Genomic DNA, 23,300 nt, shown 5'->3' on the forward strand with positions numbered 1-23,300 from the left:
AACACGAGTCGAAGTGGAAATAATTCATAAGACAATTTGAATATGAATTAAATGAAAATGAAAATACAACATCAAAGAATTTGTGGGATGCAGCTAATACAATGCTTAAAGGTAAATTTATAGCATTAAGTGTTTACATTAGAAGTGAAGAATAGTCTCAAATAAATGAGAAAAGCTTCCACCTTACTAGAAAAAATAAGACCAAACTAACCTCAAAGCAAGAAGAAGGAAGAAAATGATAGCAAACATTAAGCAGTAATACTGAAAAAAGAAAAATAATAAAGAAAATCCTTGGAACTAAAAGCTGGCTCCTTTAAAAGATTAATAAGATTGATAAACCTCTAGCAAGACTAACAAAAAGAAAAAATTACACACATCACCAGTACTTGGAATGAGAGAAAAGCCATAACTATAGATCCTAGAGGCATTTAGAGGAAGTCAGGGACTATTTTATGCCAATAAATTAGCCATCTTCAACAAAAAAAGACAAATTCCTTGAAACAATCAGCCATGAAAATGCATTCAGAATGAAGTAGGTAACATAAATAGTCTCCTATGTATGAAAGAAATTAAATTGTAGTTTAAAACCTTCCAACAAAGAAAACTCCAGGCCCAGATGATTTCACTAGGGAATTCTACCAAATAAATTTATCATATCACTCTGCATAGACTCTTCGGGAAAAGAAAATAGGAGAGAACACTTGTCAACTCAGTTCAAGAGGCTGACAATGCCCTGACACAAATACCAAGCATAAATATTACCAAAAAAAGAAAAGTATAGATTAATATTCCTCATGAGCATATTTTGCCTTGCCAAAATATTACCGAATTGAATCCAGAAGAGCAAAATTTTTAAGGGATAAAAATAAAAGGGAAACTTAGAGATGAAAACAGAAAAGAAACTTAAATACATATCATCTAGAAGCTTTGTGTGGATCACCTCTGGATCCTGGGTTTAACACCAACAACAAAATACAAGATAAATTGGAACTCAATCAATGTTTGTTGTCATTAAGGACTATTGTCATTTCTTTAATGGTATTGTGATTATGTTTCTGATGACTGTTTTAGAGTTACATACTGAAGTAGAACAAAACACAGCTCAAGTGATAACCTCCAGGATTCTCTGAAATTATCAACAGGATGGTAGTCAGGAAGAATGAGAAGGGGTGCAGATGAAACAATATTGCACACTCATTGGTAACTGTTGAAACTATGATCATTATCCTATTCTCTCTACTTTCAAATATGTTCAAAGATTCCCTCAGCAAAAAGTGTAATATAAAGGTTTTCAAATCTGGTAATAAAAGTGCCCTCTAATACAGCCCTCAGAGTTTCAATTCCATTAAAGCACAACCTGAAGTCTGCTGAGCTACAGCGCTTTTCCCACATGAAGAGTAAGCTCCAAGCAAATCCCACACACACACACACACTCATTCACTAAGAAAATTGTTGAAGGCTTTCATATTTCAGGGCTTTTTTACAACATGGCAGTAAATTAACACTTCCCCTCTCGTTGATGAACTTCTTTTGTTCTCCTTCCAGGAAAATAGACTTATTTTTTTTCTTTACTACTTACGAGATGCTCAGCACTCTGGGAAGTTGCAGAGGTACATAAAGTTGAAAAGAAAATAAAGATCATCATTCTGTGCAACAAACACCATGTGCAACAAACACCCTGCTGCAAAGCATTTCATTGGCAGATATCATGTTCAATTTGCAAATGAAAAAACAGGCTTAGTAATTTGACTTGTGTCCTAAAATATGCGTCACTGTTTAAATATCTTGCTTATAACAACAGATAGGATGTTAGATAATTTGTTGCTTTTTTTTTCTATATCATGGATCAGCAAATTCATTAAAAGCCTGGTTAATAGATATTTTAGGCTTTGCAAGTCACATACTCTCTGTCAAATGTTCTTCATGGTTTTGTTTTGCCTAGTTTAAAACCATTCAAAGCTATCTTTTAAAAAAAATAAACCATTTAAAAAATACACAATCATTGGAAGGATAGGTGCTGCCACGCAGCACTGATCATGGTAGAAGGCACATCATGAGTACTCGACGTTTGTCATCTTCAAATCACACTGCTCTTCCTACTAAAGGAAGTGAGAATGTAAGGAGCAAAGTGATATCAAGTCATAATCTGACCCCTTCCAGCATGACTCTTGTGACTGTTTTGTCCAAAAAGTGCTTATCTTAATTCTATGACAACTTCATTTATTCTATGGCTGCCACAAGAGGGGATAAAAGAATGAGATCAAGTTAATACAGAGCATCTGTCTTCAGAAGGGAGATAGGAAGTCAGGAATCACTTTTCCTACTCAAGTGCTCTTGAAGCACAAAAACTAAGTCAAGTTTATATTTAAGCCTTCTCTGCTGAACTGACTACCTCAAAGTAAAGTGTGTTCTATGTTAAAATAGGTACAGTAAATAAAACATCAAGTTTTTCTTATCACCCCAGTATCTCCTATCCCGACCCCTCGTGGCCTACAGACACCTAATTTTCCACAGGAGAATTAGGATTGTTCAGCAGGAGTGCAAAAGTAACAATGAGTGCTCAGGTCTTTAGTTCCTAATTCACTGGTAAGACCCAGAGCAGAAACAGGAGTCTTAGACCAAAGCATTTTGTTTTCAAAAGCCAGGCTTCCTGAGAGAAGAACAATGTCTTAAGACTTTCCTAAGGTGACCTCAGAGTTCAGGTCCTAAACAAGTGATTGGAATGAGAAGAGAAAAAGACATAAATTAAAGTCAATGAGGGTGGCTTGAACTCATCGACTCAAGAGGAAGATGCACGGAGGGGCAATTTACCAGGAAGGAGAGTGCTGAGGCCAGCAGGGTCATGGGAAGAAGAGGGGAATCCACTGTAAAAGTGTGCCAGCCTCTACCTGCATAGACTTTTCCTTTTTAGCACTGGCAAGTCATAAAGAGCTCTACCAGACTGTAGGCAATGTGCTGCTGTGTCAGAGCAGGGAGCATGCCATTCTCAGGGAGCCCCAGAGCTGTGTGCCATGAACAGTTCTGAACACTGACAGAGGCTAATGATCCCTTGTTGACAGTCCAGCAATAAGGAGGCCCACTGATGCCCTGTGAACTGGCTCAGCACAGTGCAGACCAACTAGGTGGAACAGATTGGAACCAGTTTGAGACTCCCATTATTCCCCATTCCTCTCTCAGGTACCATCATCCAGCAAGGACAGTATTTGTTAGGGCTTAAACAGGATTTGGCTATCCAAACTCATGCAGATGTTTAAGCTCCAAAGTCTTATATTAACAGTTAATGGATTAATGTCAGTGGTTGACAGATTAATGGTGTAGGCTTGATCTTGTTGTAGCATCTAAAGGTGGAGTTTTTGAGAAGTAACTGAACTGGACTGGGTTGCTGGAGTGGAGCCCCATGGTCAAATCATGACAGCTTTACCAAAGAGAGACACAACGACATTGAGGAAGAGTGTGTTTCCTGTGTCTCTGCTTCCTGGATCATGATGTGATTGTTCTTCCACACACACTTCACCATTTTGAGCCTCCATCGAGAAGTCAGACCAATAGGGCAATCCAATCTTGGACTGTGAGCTTCCAAAACTGTATGCTGATACAAACTTCCTTCCTTCCTTAAAAGGTATTTTGGTTAAAGTAATAAAAAATCTGATTAATATAGTGATAAAATCCTAATCATGACTGAGGCTCAGAGAAGGGTGTTGGGTATGGACAAGGACAAAGAGCTACCAAATGACAAAAGTTGGGACTCAAGCCCAGACTGGTCTTGTTCCAACGCCACTACTCATAACTTCAGCATTATACTGCCTTCCAAAATTCATTTCAGTTCTAAATTCTATAATGCTCCTTTATGAAAAGCCAACTGCCTAGAATAAGCTTAAGAAAGCTTATTTGAATCCCAGCTACATATAAGTTTGCCCAAAGTCCCTTGTAGATGTTACCTCCATGATTGCCCATAACTACCTGGAAGTTAAGCATTGCTGGAGATGTGAGCTGGAGATTCAGGCAGGTTAATCGACTTAACCAAGGTAACACAGCTGGTAAGGAATGGAGCCAGGAATGCAACCCAGATCTGGTGAATGCCAAAGATGTTGCTCTTTTCCACTATAGCAAATCTGCACACATATACATATAGAGAATTTATGAAAACAAATTACATTATATTTTTAAATTTGTCATTTATTCATGTAAAACAAGCTGTCTTTTCAAACAATATCTGTGCATTACCTCCTTCCAGTTTCTTGGCCTGCAACTAAATGTAAGCTTAATTTTGTCCTGCTTACAATGCTGATCTTTAACAAATAACTCATCTTATTAGATTAGATTCCTGGCCTTAAATATTTAGCTGCATTGAATTCCCAGCACAGGATTCAGATACATAAATAATGAGAGAAGAAAAAAGGAAGAAGGAAGTAAACCAGGGAAAGAATAAAAAAGAAATCAATTAAAATTAGGAATAAGACAGACTATAAATGTCTGCCTAGAATATATAGAGTTCAAAAAATAATATTAACTAGAGTCTTAGGATTTAGAAAATAAATTGGTAGCATCTTTTTGTAAGTAAAATCATCTATAATATCTTTTATGACCAACATCAGTTAGCTTAAACCATGACCAGGTTAACTTCATATAACTAATTTCAAGACTAATTATCTCCAGGAACTCGTCAACTCAAAGTGAATCCTCCTTCAACAGCTCCTCCTAGTGGCCACATATCCAAAGATCACCAATACTTTCCAACTGAGGTTCAATCTTTTTCCATCTGAAAATTCATTTTTTAATATTTATTTTTATTTATTTGAAAGGTAGAGTTACTGAGAGGGGGGCAGAAACAGAGAGAGAGAGAGAGAGAGAGAGAGAGAGAGAGTGCGCGCGAGCTCCCATCCCCTGATTCACTCCCCAAATGACCACAACAGCTGGAATTGGGCTGATTCACCACCAAGAGCCAGGAGCTTCTTCTGGGTCTTCCATGTGGATGCAGAGGCCCAAGTACTTGGGTCATCTTCCGCTGCTTTCCCAGGCACATTAGGAAGGAGCTGGATCAGAAGTGGAGCAGCCGGGACTTGAACTGGTGCCCATATGGGATGCCGAGGCAGCAGAGAGTGGTTTAACCTGCTACACCACAGCACAGAGGCCTGAAAATTCATTTTCTACAGGAATCTTCATTGGTATTATTTATAATTACTTCTTTGTTGAATATGAAGTTTTTATCTTTAGCAAATGATATGCCTGAGTTCTATGCCTTGCTATCATGAATACATCATCAAGGGGTTGTGTCATCTTTTGACAATTTACAATCTTGAAGGTTAATTGAAGGTTTACCAATGTGTTGTTTCTTGGCTTCAGCCTCTAAATATTTACTGGAGCAACTAATAGCAAGCACATGGCATGGTCAGGCCGAGTGAACCTAAATTCCTCTCCAGAACAAAATGAAACACATTTTCTCCATCTGAATCCACTCAATCTGCTTAACCAGATTTTCACAAAGCCATGCAGTGAGGACTAATCCAGTGCAAATAACACAAAGCCATCTTCACACTGGCAACCCCACTTAGCAAACTGCTTGTCTGGCAGGGTCTTTAAATCTCCCTCTGAGGGGTGTCTGTCTTTTACCTTTTGGGTGAATTTGTCAGGGTCAGTACCAGGAAAAATTGAAAGAAAAGAAAGTTGCATTTCCTATTTCAAAGCCTCTATTTCACACATTGTGACTTCATTTCTGCTCCTGCACCAACCCTCTCCATCCCACACCAGACTACGTAGCCCTAAACCTGTGGTTCTTTTCCCAGTCTTAATATCATACCTGCCCCTACTTTAATCCCATACAAGTCATGGGTATTTATTAGTAAAATTTGAGATAACCATATCCCCTTAATAGTTGATGATTATACAGAACTTTAAAAACTGAAGTGTTTATTAGGAATCATAAAAACAACTGGACTCAAAATCTGTGATGTTTTGGAAGCCACCACTAATGTAAGGACAGAAGCTGACATAAACAAACACATAGGAATTCGTCTCCTACATGATGCTGTTGCCTGTTTCCACTCTCCTGGTACAGCCCCTCACCACCCATCCCTGTCTGTGTATCCTGCTGGTGCCCTCAACACCTACCTGGTCTATAGAAACTAACACAGCTCAATAGAGGTGACTCCTAGAAGAGGGTGCCCCCCTCCCCCGGGTGTTTTCTTCACCAAAGTGGCCTAGGATAGACAGTGCATTCTGCACCATATAATGTAAAACACCAGAAAAATTCTGGCCAGATATTTTTATAATATAGATCAACATTACCCCTAAACTTTTTTTTCCAAGAAAATTATACTTCAGAGTCAACTTCCAGGTCTCATCAAATTACATTCCTGTTTCAGCTTGGTGTGCACACCCCAATCCTTGAATGCACTATTCACGAGCCCATTACACACACAATGAGCCCAAGGTGAAAGTCTCTTCCCAAATGGGAAAACTGTCTACCAAGGTAGATGGAATAGTGAGTCTGAAATCCTACTTTACTTTGACCCTGCTTTTGCAGACAATGAACCAGAAAATAGTCCTACCTACACAAATGAGTCAAATGCTCGGTTTCATTAAAACCCTGAAGCAGCCAGTGATGAGTGGAGACTCCCAGGGTGGTATCTGACCATGACATAATCAGCCTTCAGCCCCCAGATCAGGGTTAAAGACTTCATGAAAATTCACCCACCAACTGACTCCTCCATCATCTCTGCTCCTTCCTTTCAAGCTCTTTTAAGTGGTAATCACAAAACTCGTCCTTTATTTCTCTGTTCTTGGATCTTTTCAGTGAAAGAATGGTAGAAAGCTGTAGGGGAGTTGTAAAGGTGGCAAACAAAGTGTAATGTTAACAGGCTTTAGAAATTTCCCCAAAATGGGTGATGGGTGTCAATGTCTGAGTCTTGTAACACAACAATGTGGATGTTAACATTCTCCAACTGTTTAGGTAAGGTTTACTCGAGTGGCTATGAATCCCTCATCTGTAGACACTAGCCCTCTCCATTTTCAGTGGACAAGGTCAGTGACAAAGAAAATGATATTTTTACGTCTCATTTCTTCCTCAAAACCACAACACATACATCCTAAATTTTTGCCAGACAGTCCTCAGATTAATGAGGAAACTAGAGGAGGAAAGAGACCACACAGAGAGGCCCAGAAAGGTCCATTCCATTATCACTTGTACTCTATTTTTAACAAACAACGATGTGTTAATATGGCATATTACCAAAATATTTTTTTAGTTAGATGACTTCTCACTATTCAAAGGAAGAGAAAATTATTAGTCATTTGGAGTCGGGAAGGAGAATGTCCTCTTGGAAAAGCATTGAACTCACTGGTTAAGCAACCAGACTGAAACCTGGATACTATTACCTCTAAGAAGTTAACTCAAATGGTTTGATGCTATAAACCATATTGATTGCTACCAGGACTGTACTCAAAAGTGATTTTATAACTCCATGTGGATTCACTTCCAGGAAAGTCAAAGAATACTCAAGGCATATCTAATGTGATCTTTCCACTCATTAAATTTTGTGATTTCATGAAAGGAATGTAAGGGAATTACACTGAAGTTTAATATGAAGTGTGCAGGGGAACAGCATAAAAAATTCAACATGTATATTGCAGGACCTTAGCTCCACCAAAAAAATTCACAGTATCCAATTTCTGTAAGATTATGAATCTGGCTTGGAGATGACAAAATTTATCTTCCATCAAAATATGTACCCCTAGCTTAAAAGAGCCCTATAATTTTACACTTCATTTCACCAAATCACAAAGTGTTAGAGTTGTTAGAATTCTGAGATCATTATTTCTTTTATCTTTCAAAAGATAAAAACATGAATCCAAAGAAGCTCATCCAAGTCTCTTTGCATTAGCTTTCTCCTCCTCCTACTCTTCTCAATCACTCCTCAACCCACTCTAAGTTTGTAACCAAGAGGTGAGGTTTTTTTTTATTTATTTTATTTTATTTTATTTTATTTTTTGACAGGCAGAGTGGACAGTGAGAGAGACAGAGAGAAAGGTCTTCCTTTTGCCCTTGGTTCACCCTCCAATGGCCGCCGCGGCTGGTGCGCTGCGCTGATCCAAAGGCAGGAGCCAGGAGCCAGGTGCTTCTCCTGGTCTCCCATGGGGTGCAAGGCCCAAGCACTTGGGCCATCCTCCACTGCACTTCCCTGGCCACAGCAGAGAGCTGGCCTGGAAGAGGGGCAACCAGGACAGAATCTGGTGCCCTGACCGGGACTAGAACCCGGTGTGCTGGCGCCGCAAGGTGGAGGATTAGCCTAGTGAGCTGAGGCGCCAGCCAAGAGGCAAGATTTAGGCAATTTGGAGGCACAGGAACAGGAGCACAGAATCTTAAACAGTTTACTCATGCGTTTGTTTTCAGGGAATGTTCCAGGAATGCTGATTTTGCACTATTGTACTTGGAGGGGTGCCAGAACACCTGTCAATCAAGGTAAACAGGAAGTCACCAGGAAGACCTTTCTCTCTGTCTCCCTCTCTCTCTCACTGTCCACTCTGCCTGTCAAAAAAAAAAAAAAAAAAAAAAAAAAAAAAAAAAAAAAACGCTGAGGTGAATTGAGTATTATGAGAACTCAGGAAAGAAATTTTATATAAACATATGGATGAGGACAAAATTTAAAAAGGAAAAGAATTATGAGTGAAAAGCAGTGATTAAAGTAGGCTATAGCTATTAGAAAAGCAATCAACATAAGGGGAATAAAGAAAGAGTTTGACAAAAGAGGAAGATATTGAGAGATCTGAGATCAATGAGGGCCGGCGCCACGGCTCGCTAGGCTAATCCTCTGCCTGTGGCGCCGGCACAACAGGTTCTAGTCCCGGTCGGGGCGCCGGATTCTGTCTCGGTTGCCCCTCTTCCAGGCCAGCTCTCTGCTGTGGCCCGGGAGGGCAGTGGAGGATGGCCCAAGTGCTTGGGCCCTGCACCCCATGGGAGACCAGGAGAAGCACCTGGCTCCTGGCTTTGGATCAGCGCATTGCGCCGGCCATGGCAGCCATTTGGGGGGTGAATCAACAGAAGGAAGACCTTTCTCTCTGTCTCTCTCTCTTACTGTCTAACTCTGCCTGTCAAATGAAAAAAAAAAAATTAATGAGTCCACAACATAATTGTCTCAAAAAAAGAAAAAAAGTAGGAGAGTGTTTAGCCTAGCAGTTAAGACACTCATATCCCACATGAACATACCTGGATTTGAGGCCTGCCTCTGGCTCCTGACCACTTCCGGTCAACATAAACCCTGAGAGGCACTGGAGACAGCCCACGTGATTAGGCCCCTGCCACCCACTGAGAGACCTGGATTGCCTTCCAGCACCTGGCTCCATGCCCCGCCCAGCCGCGGCCATCACAGGCATTTGGGGAGTGAACTAGCAGTTAGGAGCACTCTCTCTCTTTTTCTCTCTCTTCCTCTTAAATAAATACATACATTAAAAAAAAAACAGCATATCAGAAAAAAAATTTTGAAATTATAATTCAAAAAATTTTCTTGAAGTAGTTAATTTTATATGTTGAAATGGCATAGTATATAAGTATGAAAATTGACCCAAAATAGTCATCACTGAGACAAATCTTATGAAAGTCACTGGACTTTAAAGTTTTTAAAAGAGAATTATTTAGTTTGCCAGGCAAATTAATGAAGACAACAATAAGATACAGCACTAACCTCAAACCAACCTCAAATTAGCTTTTACCACGGCAACTTTTTTTTTTTTACAGGCAGAGTGGACAGGGAGAGAGAGAGACAGAGAGAAAGGTCTTCCTTTGCCATTGGTTCACCCTCCAATGGCTGCCGCAGCCCGCGCACCGCGCTGATCTGATGGCAGGAGCCAGGTGCTTCTCCTGGTCTCCCATGGGGTGCAGGGCCCAAGCACTTGGGCCAACCTCCACTGCACTCCCGGGCCACAGCAGAGAGCTGGCCTGGAAGAGGGGCAACCGGGACAGAACCCGGTGTGCCAGCGCCGCAAGGCAGAGGATTAGCCTATTGAGCCGCGACACCAGCCTCCACAGCAACACTTAAGCCAAGAAATGGTAGAGCAATGCCTACAGGATCCTCAAGGAGGAATGGGTGAGCGATGTTTATAGCCAGCCAAGCTATCTTCCTGGGTAGAAGTCACAGGAAAACAGTGTTCAAACAGAAACATTGAAACAACCTAAGTGTCTATCAAGTTCAAGTGCAGGCAAAACAGTACTATAAAATGTTTGTGGATAAATACGTAGTTATAATCAGGACTGCTTACAAAATTTGCAGGGCTAATGCAAAATGAAAATGTAATACGGTATTTTGCAAGTGTTGTCTTGACCCTCTTAAGATGTGATGGCTCGAAATCTCAATTTCCTTTCACTGGAAGTTTGCTAAGCCCCCACTCCAACTACATCTGTGTCAGATTTGTGATCTCCAGGGCCACCATGTACATACCCCAAGCACTTCCCATATGGGGATCCAACACTCTGGGGCCAGTTACCAGACAACTAAGGACAGCCCCAGATCAGGTGAAATTATTCAAATTACCCCATCACAGTGTACCAGGAAACCTAGCTACACCACTCCCTTACCTTACAAAAGTTGCCTCTGACAGCTCCAGCTTGCTGCTTCCCTATCTCCGGAGCAACCTTTGTGCGGCCCTGTATGACATCCTCCTCGCAGGAATACCTGCAAGCGACAGCATTCTGCCTTTCATCTGTCTGAATGTCAGCGTTCAGTGTCCCACCAACTTTTCACTCTTACAAAACATTTTCCTTGGTTAAAAATTACTGCAATTTCGAAACTGCAACAGCAGAGCAATACACCAACCATGCGGCTGTGCCACTGTACAGGTTGTGTGCCCATAAAGCTGGCCCTGGTTGAAACTTTGAAAGACACATGTGACTTGTAAACACCAAGTTCAATATAGTAGTCACCACTAGGAAAGCAAGAAGACCTGGATTAGCAACGAGAGCTGAGGATTTCAACCGTACCTAGGATCTTCTATTTTGTTAAAAAAAATATATATTTAATCTGATCCCACCATGGGGAAACATTAAGATCTGATCAAGCTAGGGGAGGGATATACAGGTGTCTCATATTTTCCCATTGTTTGAACTGTTAGTTAGGAAGATCTAAGTCAGCCTATATATGTGAGTGGCCTAAGGAAAACAAAGCACTTGTGGAAAGGAGTGGAGCAGCCTCTAGCAGTCTCAGAAGCATGCCTTGGAAGCAGCTCAGTATCTTATTCTACAAAGTCCTGCCCTGCCCATACCCCAGTAACTTCATAGGTGGTCCAGCCTTCCCCCAAGGAAAGCAACTCCAGACAGAGACCTCTCTGCCCAGTCCCCAATGGGCTACCCAGTCTGATAACATGTGGCAATAAAACCTTGGGGGAAATTTCATTAATTTCAGACCCAACAACCCCTTTTTCCAGAAGAATACAGTGGGGGGGGGGGTGTTGGACATACCTGGACCCTGTTCCCTTCTGAGCCCCAGTCTAAATACAGGTTGTGCACACAGCTCTTTCCTGAGACACCCACCTGGTCTATCAGATGTGTTGCTCTAGCTCTCAGCTCTCTGTTCTTTGCTGAGATGCCCACCCAGCCCATCAGGTATATTCTTTCCATTAAACTATGTAATCTTGCTTACCCCAGTCTGAAGGACTGGGCACCCCCCTCAGATCTGTCTGGAGAGACAGATGCCTTGTCCCCCGAAAACTTCTACCTCGCTTACCACTACTCTCTCACATATGAATTCTTTCTAGCATAAAGACAAGAACCTCTACTTCAGTAATCTCTGCTAACAGAACTATTTCACTTATGATTAATATAGTTATATGATTCATAGAGAAGAATCTACAATTAAAAGGTAGAATAACAGTCACAAAGACAATTTTACACTATATTTTGAATGCAAATTAAAAATTAAAGAAAATGAGCATAGAAGTGTTGGAACAGAAATTAAAGTGGTGGCTGCCACGGATGGAGGAGGGGAGAAATGGGTAGTGCTGCTCAGTGAGCACAGAGTTTCAGTCATGCAAGATGAAAACGCTCTAGAGACCAGCTGTGTGCACTGTGCCTGGAGTTAACCTCAGTGTGCTGTGCACAGCATTTGTTTACAAGGTAGAGAGAAATTTATGTTAAATCAGTAGGTCTTGTGTTATGTGCTTTTTATCATAAAATCTACCTTATAGGGGCCAGAGTTGCGGTATAGCAGGTAAAGCCACCACCTGCAATGCCCGCATCCCATATCCCAGTTTCTCCACTTCTGACCCAGCTCCCTGCTGATGGCCTGAGAAAGCCGCAGAAGATGGAACGTGTGTCTAGGCCCCTGCACCCACGTAGGAGACCCAGAGGAAGCTCCTGGCTCCTGGCTTCAGCGCCCAGCTCAGGTCATTGAGGACATCTGGGAAGTGAACCAATGTATGGAAGCATTCTCTCTCTCTCTCTCCCTCTCTCTCTCTCTCTCACTCATGCTCTGTGTATGTGTGTGTGCCTTTTTGTCTCTAACTTTCAAATAAATAAATATTTTTTTTAAAAAATCCACCTTAGAGATTAATGTGTGTCCCCTTGAGCTTCAATTTTCTTAACTTTCAAACGATATTAACATCAATTGAGTGTACATCACAGCATTTTACAGAGAATGAAAGAATACGCAGTCAGGATGGGCATGGAGAATCTTCTGGAAGGAGCATCACAATCGCTGCCCAAGAGGAATCCCAAGTTCAGTTCCAATGTGCTGGTTGGTGACAGTGGTATTGAAAAGCTATACTCAGGGCCAGCACTGTGGTTAAAGCCCCGGTCTGCAGCACTGGCCTCCCATGTGGGCACCAGTTTGAGTCCCAGCTGCTCTGCTTCTGATCCAGCTCTCTGCTATGGCCTAGGAAGGCAATGGAGAACAGCCTGGGTCTGTGGGCCTCTGCACCCACGTGGAAGACCCAGAAGAAGCTCCCGGCTCCTGGCTTCAGACTGGCAAAGCTCCAGCCATTGCAGCCCTCTGGGGAGTGAACCAGCAGATGTAAGACCTCTCTCTCTCTCTCTCTCTCTCTGCCTGTCAAATAAATAGATAAATCTTAAAAAAAAAATAAAAGTTATATTCATGACATCACTTGACTGGTGAGAAGTTTGTAGCCACCTTGGGTGTTGAGGTCCATCTCCTTGGGTTTCACACCAACAGAGCATCTATTCTGTGCAATGACTAGAACAACTGGCCAAGGAAAATTGGGTGGACTGGTAAATGGCTATTCCATGCAATCCCAGCGTGTCATTATAATGTCTCAAGTAACACTGAGAGTCACTTACAAGTATGTGCTTAACTGGCACAGAAACCTGGCACAAGGACACAAACCCACGTCCCTAATACTGTGAGATGACAACATGGAAACTAGACAGGAAAGTGAAGGCAAAATCTGCTGTCTTACAACAAAAGATGAATCTTCAGTTCACCAACATTTCTGCCAACTAAAGAAATGACATTTAGCGCCAACTTTGGAAAGCCCTTCCTATGGTTTGCTGGACAACTCACTGGAAATTCACACTCAGAGCTTGTTGCCTGTTCCTGCTCCATCACTGTCAGGGACCCAGATCTGGCAGCAGAGCACAAGAACGATTTAGAAGCTTCTCAGAAAACTGCTCTCTGGGATGAGACTCCCCATGGGAAGAGGAAGTGGAGGCCCAGCATCAGAAGGCCAAGGGTCATGGGCAACTGCGTGGCAATGTCACGGTGCAGTGTTGTCCCACCCAGTGATGCAGTGAGCACAACAGGAGCTTGGGATGCAGAAAGAGACAAGTGGGCTTCGGAGAGAACACCTTCGTCTTTCAGACCTGCAGATTCAGCTATTTTGAAATGCAGTTGTTGGCCGGCGCCGCGGCTCACTAGGCTAATCCTCCGCCTTGCGGCGCCGGCGCACCGGGTTCTAGTCCCAGTCGGGGCGCCGGATTCTATCGTCCCGGTTGCCCCTCTTCCAGGCCAGCTCTCTGCTGTGGCCAGGGAGTGCAGTGGAGGATGGTCCAAGTACTTGGGCCCTGCACCCCATGGGAGACCAGGAAAAGCACCTGGCTCCTGCCATCGGATCAGCACGGTGCACCGGCCGCGGTGGCCATTGGAGGGTGAACCAACGGCAAAAGGAAGACCTTTCTCTCTGTCTCTCTCTCTCACTGCCCACTCTGCCTGTCAAAAAAAAAAAAATGCAGTTGTTTTCTTCTTATGTATAAGACTGCTACAGTCGCATAATAATATTTGGTGGTACAATCTTACTCTCATTCCCATTGTGCATTCGTTTAAAATCAGAATAAAATTGTATTTCAAATAACTAATTTAAAAAAGCATTACAGGGAGCTGGCATTGTGGTATAGCGAGTAAAGCTGCAGCTTGTGAAGCGAGCTTCCCATGTGGGTACCAGGTCGTGTCCTGGCTGCTCCACTTCTGACGCAGCTCTCTGCTAATGGCCTAGGGAGAACAGCGGAAGAGGACACAAGTGCTTGGGCCTCTGCTACCTTCATGGGAGACCCAGAAGAAGCTCCTGGCTCCTCGCTTTGGCCTGGCCCAGTGCTGACCATTGCGACCATCTAGGGAGTGAACCATTGGATGGAAGATCTCTTCTCTCCCTCTCTCTATAACTCTGATTTTCAAATAAATAAACAAAACTTTAAAGTACTAATTGTGGGGAGCAACTCGGACTAGACTGTTACTGGAATTAAGACTTATTCTATGCATCTGCTTTCCCACAATATGGCGCTGAGAAGGGAGTAACAACTTCTACGCAGCTGCCTCTCGCCAACTTGAGTGATGACCTGCAGGAGCTGATCCTGCTCCTGATTGGAGGAGAGCAGCGTACTAGGCGTGTGGGTAGCAGAGTTGGGATTGGTGGAAAAGGACTATAAAGGAGGAGAGAGACAACATGCACCAGGAACATCTAAGGGGAACACCTGAGCAGCCCCCGAGAGAGCCGGCCGGTGGTGTGCCGCTCCCCCGCGGAAGTGGGGAATGTGGCAGGGGGAACCGCCCATCCACGGAGGTGGAAGGGACGGTAGCCAACCCGGGAAGAACCAGCAGCAAACCCGGGGAGGGCCGAGCAGACAAAAGAACAGCGCAGGGTCCTGTGTCGTTCCTCCACGAAGAGGGGGAGAGACACTAATGTTTACCACTGATACAGTATGATCATCATCACATCATTAAAACCATAAGGAGGTAGAGATGGTTACAAAAGAAAAAAATAAAGAAATCAGGAATATACATTGTTGTGATATAAAGTATGAGGGTGAATCAAGATAAATTACAAATAGCCTCTGAAAAATTTTAGGAAAATCTGATTACTTATACATTTGCCTTTTTTTGACTGTTCCTCTTTTCTAGCATGAAAAGGAAATTGTGATTCATGATTTCTCTGATAATTTCTACCATCCATTAATTTTTAAATGTTTTCCTCTTTTCAGCAGCAATATTACCTGTCATGCAAAAGCTTGGGAATATTTATCAGTGTCAAGATTTGTGAGAGAACAATGTAGGTAAGACTGATAAGAAGAAAGGACAAGATTTAGTAGATTAATTGCCATCTTGTATTCTATCAAAGTCACTCTTTAGTAAGTACCAGTGGAGAGAATGTCAGAAATCGTATTTAGAATTGCACATGTCTGGAGCAACAAGCAGACTGCAGAGAGGTGTCCCGTTCGCAACAAATGGCTCTCCCAGCATTTGACTTCACAGGGTGGGAACTGGCAGAGAAACCAGATATCCAGACCACTCCACACGCTTTCTCCAGGGTTCTGTGTCCCTAAGCTGGGCTGTACATCACATCAACAGACTGCCTTGGCCTCCTGTGCCAGATGGCTTTAGAGCCAAGTGAGGTACAGTGACAGAAGACTGGAAAGAAAAGAAGGCAAAGTAAGGTGTCCATGTCCCTGGGGGCCCCTGTGCCAATCTGCATTGGCTACAGGGACTTCCCTGCTTCAGCCCTCTCCTTCAAGCTTCCTGCTCTAAGCTGGCCACCATTGCCTGTTCCCTGCCCTTCAAGTTCAGAGGTAGAAATGGGGTCCTCCCACACAATTCTTAGCCTAAGGTACTACATTGTTTACCTCCCTAGAACCTGTCTGTGCCTGTGTCAGGATCTTCCCAATTCACCCAATGTAAAGGTCCCTTGAGCTCCTTTCTGAAGAGAGGGCAAGGAAAGAAGAAAACTGTGTGTCAGGAGGAGGAGGAGGCATGGGCATAAACCTAAGTGCTCCACAGGAGACTCACCGCCTCACCCCTTATCCTCACCTCCCGTAACCCGTTAATAGTGTCAATGGTGTTCAGCAAGTATCCTGCAGTTAAATGTTCTAAATTATTATGAACACCATCATTTTAATATCCCATCAGTCTGAAGTGTGTTTGGAGTCTGCAAAATGCTTTTGCTCAATCTTTAACTCATTTCACACTCCCACTCCTAAAATCACAGGTGGTGAGTTCAGTCCCTGAAGAGATGAGGAACCCACTCGGGTTCCCTGGAGTGCCAGAGCCCCATCTGCAGGGCCGAAGGCTCCCTCACACAGCGGAAATGGTAGAAAGGACATGTCTGTGATTCCAGAGCGGTTGTCCACAAGCTTCACTACCCCTGACTTAACACTTGTGTTAGCTCCCTAAGATGAATGATGGCTTCCATTGCTTGCTAACCTGTGCTGCCGTGAACTGAAATTAATAACACCCTACAAGAGAGAACGTGCCCCCTGTCATTTCTACTTCCAATTATGCATTCCATTCCCGGTACAGGGGAGACAAGTTTGTCCCTGACTTTTTTAATCACCTTCCTTTAAGCAGAGCCCAGAGCGCCCCCCTGCGTATAAAGTAGAAATAAGTTCCCTCTGTAGCCAGTATCACCTAAATACACTTATGTAATTCTGGTGACAGTTTTCAGAAAGTGGGGCAGGCGTTTAACATACAAATTAAGACACCCCACATTGGAGTGCCTGGGTTCAAGTCCTGCTCCTCCACTTCTGATCCACTTTCCTGCTAAAGCACACCCTGGAAGGCATCACGTGATGGGTCAAGTCCTTGAGTCCCTGCCACCCACATGGAAGATCAGGATTCAGTTCCTAGCTCTCAGCTTTGGCTTGACCCAGCTCCAGCTGTTGCAGGTGCTTGGGGAATGAATCAGCATATGGGAGCTAGCTAGCTCTCTCTCTCCCTCTGCCCTTTCAATTACACAGAAATATAAACACTAACATTCTTAATAAATTGTTACACTGTTGTCAACATTGTTTTCAATTCTACATATAGATCATCTATAGTTGAAATTGAGGAGCTGAGGAGCTGAAGCAAATCCAAATCACAAGTCTTCCTTTATTCTAAACAGAAAGTCAGGAGGCCCCAATATCTACGTGCTATTTTCCACGCATCAGGGATTATCACTGCAGATTTGAAATTGCTAACAGAAGGTGTAAACACTTGAAAACAGGACCAAGTTTGCAAACTCTGACAACAAATGTCAAAGTCTTTTTTGCTTATCAGGTTTTACCAAAAATAAATGTGTCCCTTCTGCAGTAAAGGATGTCTATGAGATGTTTATTTTATGAGCCTTACAAAACCCTCTATTTTCAAAAAGATTGCAGACAGATCTAGTTCAACAGCTTGTAAAGGACTTGACTTGCCTGTCAATGAAGATTTGATCAAGTATAGGCCATTAAGCAAAGTTTCCAAGTAAACATATGCTCAGGTGGTTTAAAATAATTTTATCTATTTGCATCCTGAACATGCTATCCATTGCATTTCTGAAATGACAACTTTGAAAAGCAGGAGCAATCATGATGGAATTTGTCTTTCCATAAAAATAGTGAAAACGGGTCTTATTTTCATGCTGGAGAGAGATGACATGTAATTTTTAGCATACACTCTTTTTGTACAGAGGTTTTACTTCACGTTACTTACATCTGCCTCCATTCTCATCTATTTGTTGTGTTCTAGTGTCCTCCAATGGATGTTCCTGATAGCACGGGTACTGCAGATTCTCTGCTCTGAGTGTGACCAGATCTGGATGGTACATGAGCTTTATGAGTAAAGAAAAAGCCCAGTTCTCTCAGTCTCAAAGAAAATCGAGAAATACAGGTAGCACGCCAGAAAATCATTCTTCTTAATGGAAAATAAATTCCAGATTCATTCCTACTAAATAATTTCCCTTCTCTTCTTATAGTATTGAACAATCTTGAAAGTGGTGGACCCTTTATAAGAAAGTTACTGCTGAGAAATATAAAGAGAATGTAACTTGATGACTGGAATTCTGAGGAGTGGGGCACGGTGATAGACTCTGGGCACTGAGGATGGATGTTCTTATACTTAGATCAGAGAACAATAGCAAGCATTCTAGAGCAATGAAGTTTGGCTCAAAAGCAGTTTGTTGCTCAAAATCATGAAAGCTTTTAAAATTACTTAATATTAATAGGTAGATAAGCCTGAATGATTGGGAAGTCTGCATCAGAACATGGCTCCCAAGAACAGTGATTTTGTATTTTCAAGGTCACAATTAGCATACAGCTTCCACACACCAAGTAATTATAATAAAACCCAAGGCTGTTCCTGGAAACTGTGCACAGGGGATTTAGCAACCACATATTCCAAATTTTCTTGTTATTTTCACTTGCAATATTCCCTTCTATTCCCACAACTGTCCCAATTTTGACCCAAAAAAATATTGTTTCAAACCATGAATAGAAGGAAGGGGAACATGAAGAAAAATATGAGTCTACTGCATATATAACAATAAATCCTTGAGCAGATAAGAATATGGACTATGTGCTACTTCCCCACAGAGCTGGAAGGTGCTAAAAAGTCATCCCTGGAATTTCACAGGCGTGTATGTTTCTCTACTACATATAACCTACAGATGGATATGATGCCATAAACCATTTAAAATAGCCAAATGGCACTATAGCCTTTAAATTTTTAAATAAACACAACCCACCCTAACCATCAGTTAGACAATTTTACCAGATACTCACATCTACTCCACACATTTAATGTGAACAACAAAGATCTGCTGCTGTATCCGCAAAATGAGAGATACGAAAAATTTGTAAGCATTGTATGGTTGATATTTTAAGAAAATGATGAATTATAACCCTCAAGGAACTCCAATAATTACACATTAATTTCATATTATGAATGCTATGTTCTGAAGTGGATTCAATTGAAACCTATGGCACATCCAAAAAGCAGGTCATTAACAACTATCAGTGAGTTTGTGAAAGTATATGAGTTAGCATGCACTTTCCCAAGGGGACCTGATCTCATTCTAAATATACGAATAAACACATAGATTTTAAAATAGAGAGCTGTAAGTCCTGCTGAGCTATCCCATCAAGAAGACAGCTTAAAATCCCTTAATGCAGCCCCTTGTTAGCTTCTTCCACCACATCTGTTGATAAACATAAACTACAGAACATATGAACATGCGGGTATCTATGAATGTGAAAGGGTTGTACCAATAGCTATCTGAAACCTGAAGAATCTAGCATCTTCTGAGAGAAAGTTCACCAACTTTTATAGAGTTTGTGTAAGATCACTACCAGGAATCAAAGAATAACTGGTATTTCCAAAATGCACTCAGGCAACATGGTCCAGTACCACACTGGCTGAGGTACTCCCAGAGTAGCTTACATGCAGGAGTGCCTCAAGTCTAAGTGGCTGGCAGGCAGACACTTGAACTCCCAGAAGTTCTTGTGTAAGCCCCACTCACTTAGCCATTTATCATTCACAACTGTGCTCTTCTGGTGAGGTTCTGGGTGCACAGAGGTCAATAACTTTTGGAAAATATAGCTGACCACTATGTTAAGTATCCTAAATACGTGACCTTCTTTCTCCATCTTTTAAATCAACTTTGTTTGACTCACCCATGAGCCATCTTTGAGTTCTTCATTGATCTGAATATAGTATTTTAATTTGTCAATGCAAATATTGTATAATAATTCAAATAAGATTAGGACCTATTTTAATATGTCATTATGAAATCTCTGTGACCATCACATTCATTCTGATAACTCAATCCTCACATTTCAGAAGTTGTTAGAAAAATCACAGCTCAAATAGGCAGCTAGTCAATGCACATGTCAACATGAACACCTTGGTAGCAGGACTACTGGTCCCATTTTGGAGCCTAGGCTGGAGGGAAAACTGTGGTCCATTTGCTTCATGGGAGCAGAAGAAGCTCAAGAAGGCAAGCCAGCATTGTGGTACAGCAGGTAAAACCACCACCTGCAATGCCAGCATTCCATATGGATGCTGGTTCAAGTCCCGGCTGCTCCACTTCCAATCCAGCTTCCTGTTAATGTGCCTGGGAACCAGCAGAGGATGGCCCAATTGCTTGGGCCCCTGCATTCACATGGGAGACCTGTAAGAATCTCCTGGCTCCTGGCTTTGGTCTGACCTAGTCCTGGCCATTGTGACCATTTGGGGAATGAATCAGCAAATGGAAGATATATGTGTGTGTGTGTGTGTGTATAACTCTTTGAAATAAATATATCTTAAAAAAGAAAAGGCAAGCCCAAACACACAAAAAGTCCATTGTCCACAACAAGTCACACAGCCAAGCCCAACATCAAGGATCAAGGAAATATACCCTGCCCATCATGAAGTGATGGCAAGAATGTGAATATAGAGAAGCACCACAGAAAATGAAAAAGTAGTATTAATGGCACAGTCCACCACAGGCACCAAGGAAAACAGGAAGGAGGTCTGTGTTAGGAGACAGAACAACTTGATTCTTATTTGCTATTTGAGTAGATAGGTTGGGGGCAAGTAGAATAAAAATTTATGAAGACTTATGCAGCCCTAATTATTCTCTGAGCTCCTAATCTGTCATCCCAAATCAATGACTTCTTGGATCAAGCATATGGCTTTCAAAGTTATGAGTCTCCTGCTCAGGAATAATATATTCACTCTTGGTTTCTATAATTGAGCAGTGGTTCACTCCCATTGATATCTCCTTCATGTTATATTTTCTATCGGCAACTCCACATGGCCCCTTACATATATTTCTTCCTGTCCTTGACATTTATCCTTATCCTTAAGTTAACAGTTATCTTTAACTGTTGAAAAAATATACTAGAAGGACTCATACTTCCTACACTTGCTGGCATAATTACTTTTTCTTAAGTACTCCTTTATCAAGTCCACATGCAAACCTCTAGCGAACCCCTTTCCACCATTTCTTACAGGTCTACATCCACTAGCCTACCATTCAAATACCTCTAAACTCTCTTCTACTTTCCTTTTGTTATTTTCTCCATGGACTCCTCTTAAAGAAACAAAATCTCCCAAGTAGTATCACCTTCCAATTAAAAACTGTCCAAAACTTGAAAACAGAGCAAAACAGTGAGCACCATGTCTTTTCAAAGTCATTGGAGTCACTCCTTAAAAGATCCACTGAAGTATACCTTGTTCAATTCACTGTTTACCATTAGACAGACCTAGACAAAGTGACATCAGGACTTCTACCCAGTTGAAAAGATAATCCCAAAAGTATGGCTTAGAGTTTTGTAGAACATTACCCAGTTTTGTATCTAACTTAGGAATCATATCCTAACTTTCCATTATTAAAATGCTAAAGATAGCCAACTCCTCAAATGCTCTTTGAATCCTCCACCCCATTATGATAGTATCCTCATTAGTTAATGAGATGAATGAAGTCTTTGACATACATTCATCTTAATCTGTAAAACAGCCATGTTTCAAAAGTGCAATATTTTAGCACATTTCTTTTTTAAAGGTTGTGAAGATTCTTCACTTCACTGCTCAAACTTTTGTGCTCTATGAGAAATGTTTTCTGCTTCTCATGCTAATCAAAACCCTACCTCTCTTCAAGTTCTTGCCGCAGTCTCATTTCCTTGAAATGACCTTCAAACAGCTCAGACATTTATAGCCTGGATTATTATATTGGCTTCTTTGTGATTTCATTTATTTTAAAATGTTTATTCTGTATTCTAACTACATGGCAGTCCTGGCAACAAACATACTCTGAATAAAAATATATTTAAAATTGGCATTTATGCATGCACAAAAAATTATTTTTATGTGGCAATTTATGGAACTTTTAGAAAACATAAGAACTGGTATCTTTCCAGCTATTACAGATTACCAAAAATGCGACAAAAGTTGAACGAGGGGCCACCCCACAGGAGAAATATATTAATTAGCAAGTTAACTACTTTCTTAGACCTGCTGAGACAAGATCTGGGAAACACTCTCAGTAAATAAAATCTTTGCAAAGTGAGAAAAGATTAGCATAGACAGAAAGAGGGTGCCAGACACAGCTGCAGAGTCAGCCTCTTGTGAGAAATGCAGTCTTAGAGAATCACTTGTAAACTGCTATCACACCAGTTACTTTCATTTCGAAAGAAAGCACACTGAAGCGTCCTCCAGAGGTGACAGTGTGGGCAATCCCCTGAACTCGCTTCCCCGTGGACCAGGGCCCTTCTATGCATGGATTTGTTTGAGATATTTTTCCTCAACACCACAACACTGGGACAGCTCTCCACTGGCAGAAAACAGTGGGATAACTCAATTCTGAACTTGGATTTTATCCTCCTTAAAAGTTATTTTCATTATTAGCTAGCTGGTTCAGCTGGGAATATAAAAAAAAAAAAGCCAGAAGATGTTGAAAATTATAGAAAGAAAAGAAATATTTTCACTCCTAGCCCATTAGCCAAATTTCTGGAGAGTTCCTGGAATTCTAGCATTATTAGGTAGATGATGAGCAATATTAAAATCAGACTCCAATAATCAGGATGGCCATAGCCTCCTTTCTGATCTCACTTCTTGTTCCACCACCCAATCATGCCAGTCCCAGAAACCTTCCATAGTTACTCACTGGTTCCCAGAGAGAATCTAAATTTCTCATCCTGCCGTTCAAGACCTTCACAGTCTATACCCAAACTACTTCTCCTGTCGGTTTTCCACTCCAGCCCTACATAAACGGGACACTGCAGCAACGCCAGCATTCTTCACCATGCCTTATTCCTGTTCTTCCCTCTGCTGGGCACACCCTCTACCAACCATCTTTGCTTATTATTCTCAGCTCTACCCATGTGCCACAGCATCCTTGAAAGCTTTCCTGGTCACCACTGCTCAACCTCATTTCTTCTTTTTCCCACTTCCTGTATCTTTTTTGTTTTGCATGATTCTGCTTTGCTAGTTGTATGAAGGGCATGTTACAGATGAGGACAGTAACCACATGTTCTATATTGCTTATTGTCTCTCCTACCATGCAGTAGGCACTCAGTTACTTGCTGAATGAATAAATTACAGAAACCGTTTTGAACTCATCATTTTGTACTAGTTTTATGCATTCAACTTTTA

Source organism: Oryctolagus cuniculus, chromosome 4 (genome assembly GCF_051225735.1).
Source record: "Oryctolagus cuniculus isolate XC-2025 breed Fujian yellow rabbit chromosome 4, ASM5122573v1, whole genome shotgun sequence".
Lineage (NCBI taxonomy): Eukaryota > Metazoa > Chordata > Mammalia > Lagomorpha > Leporidae > Oryctolagus > Oryctolagus cuniculus.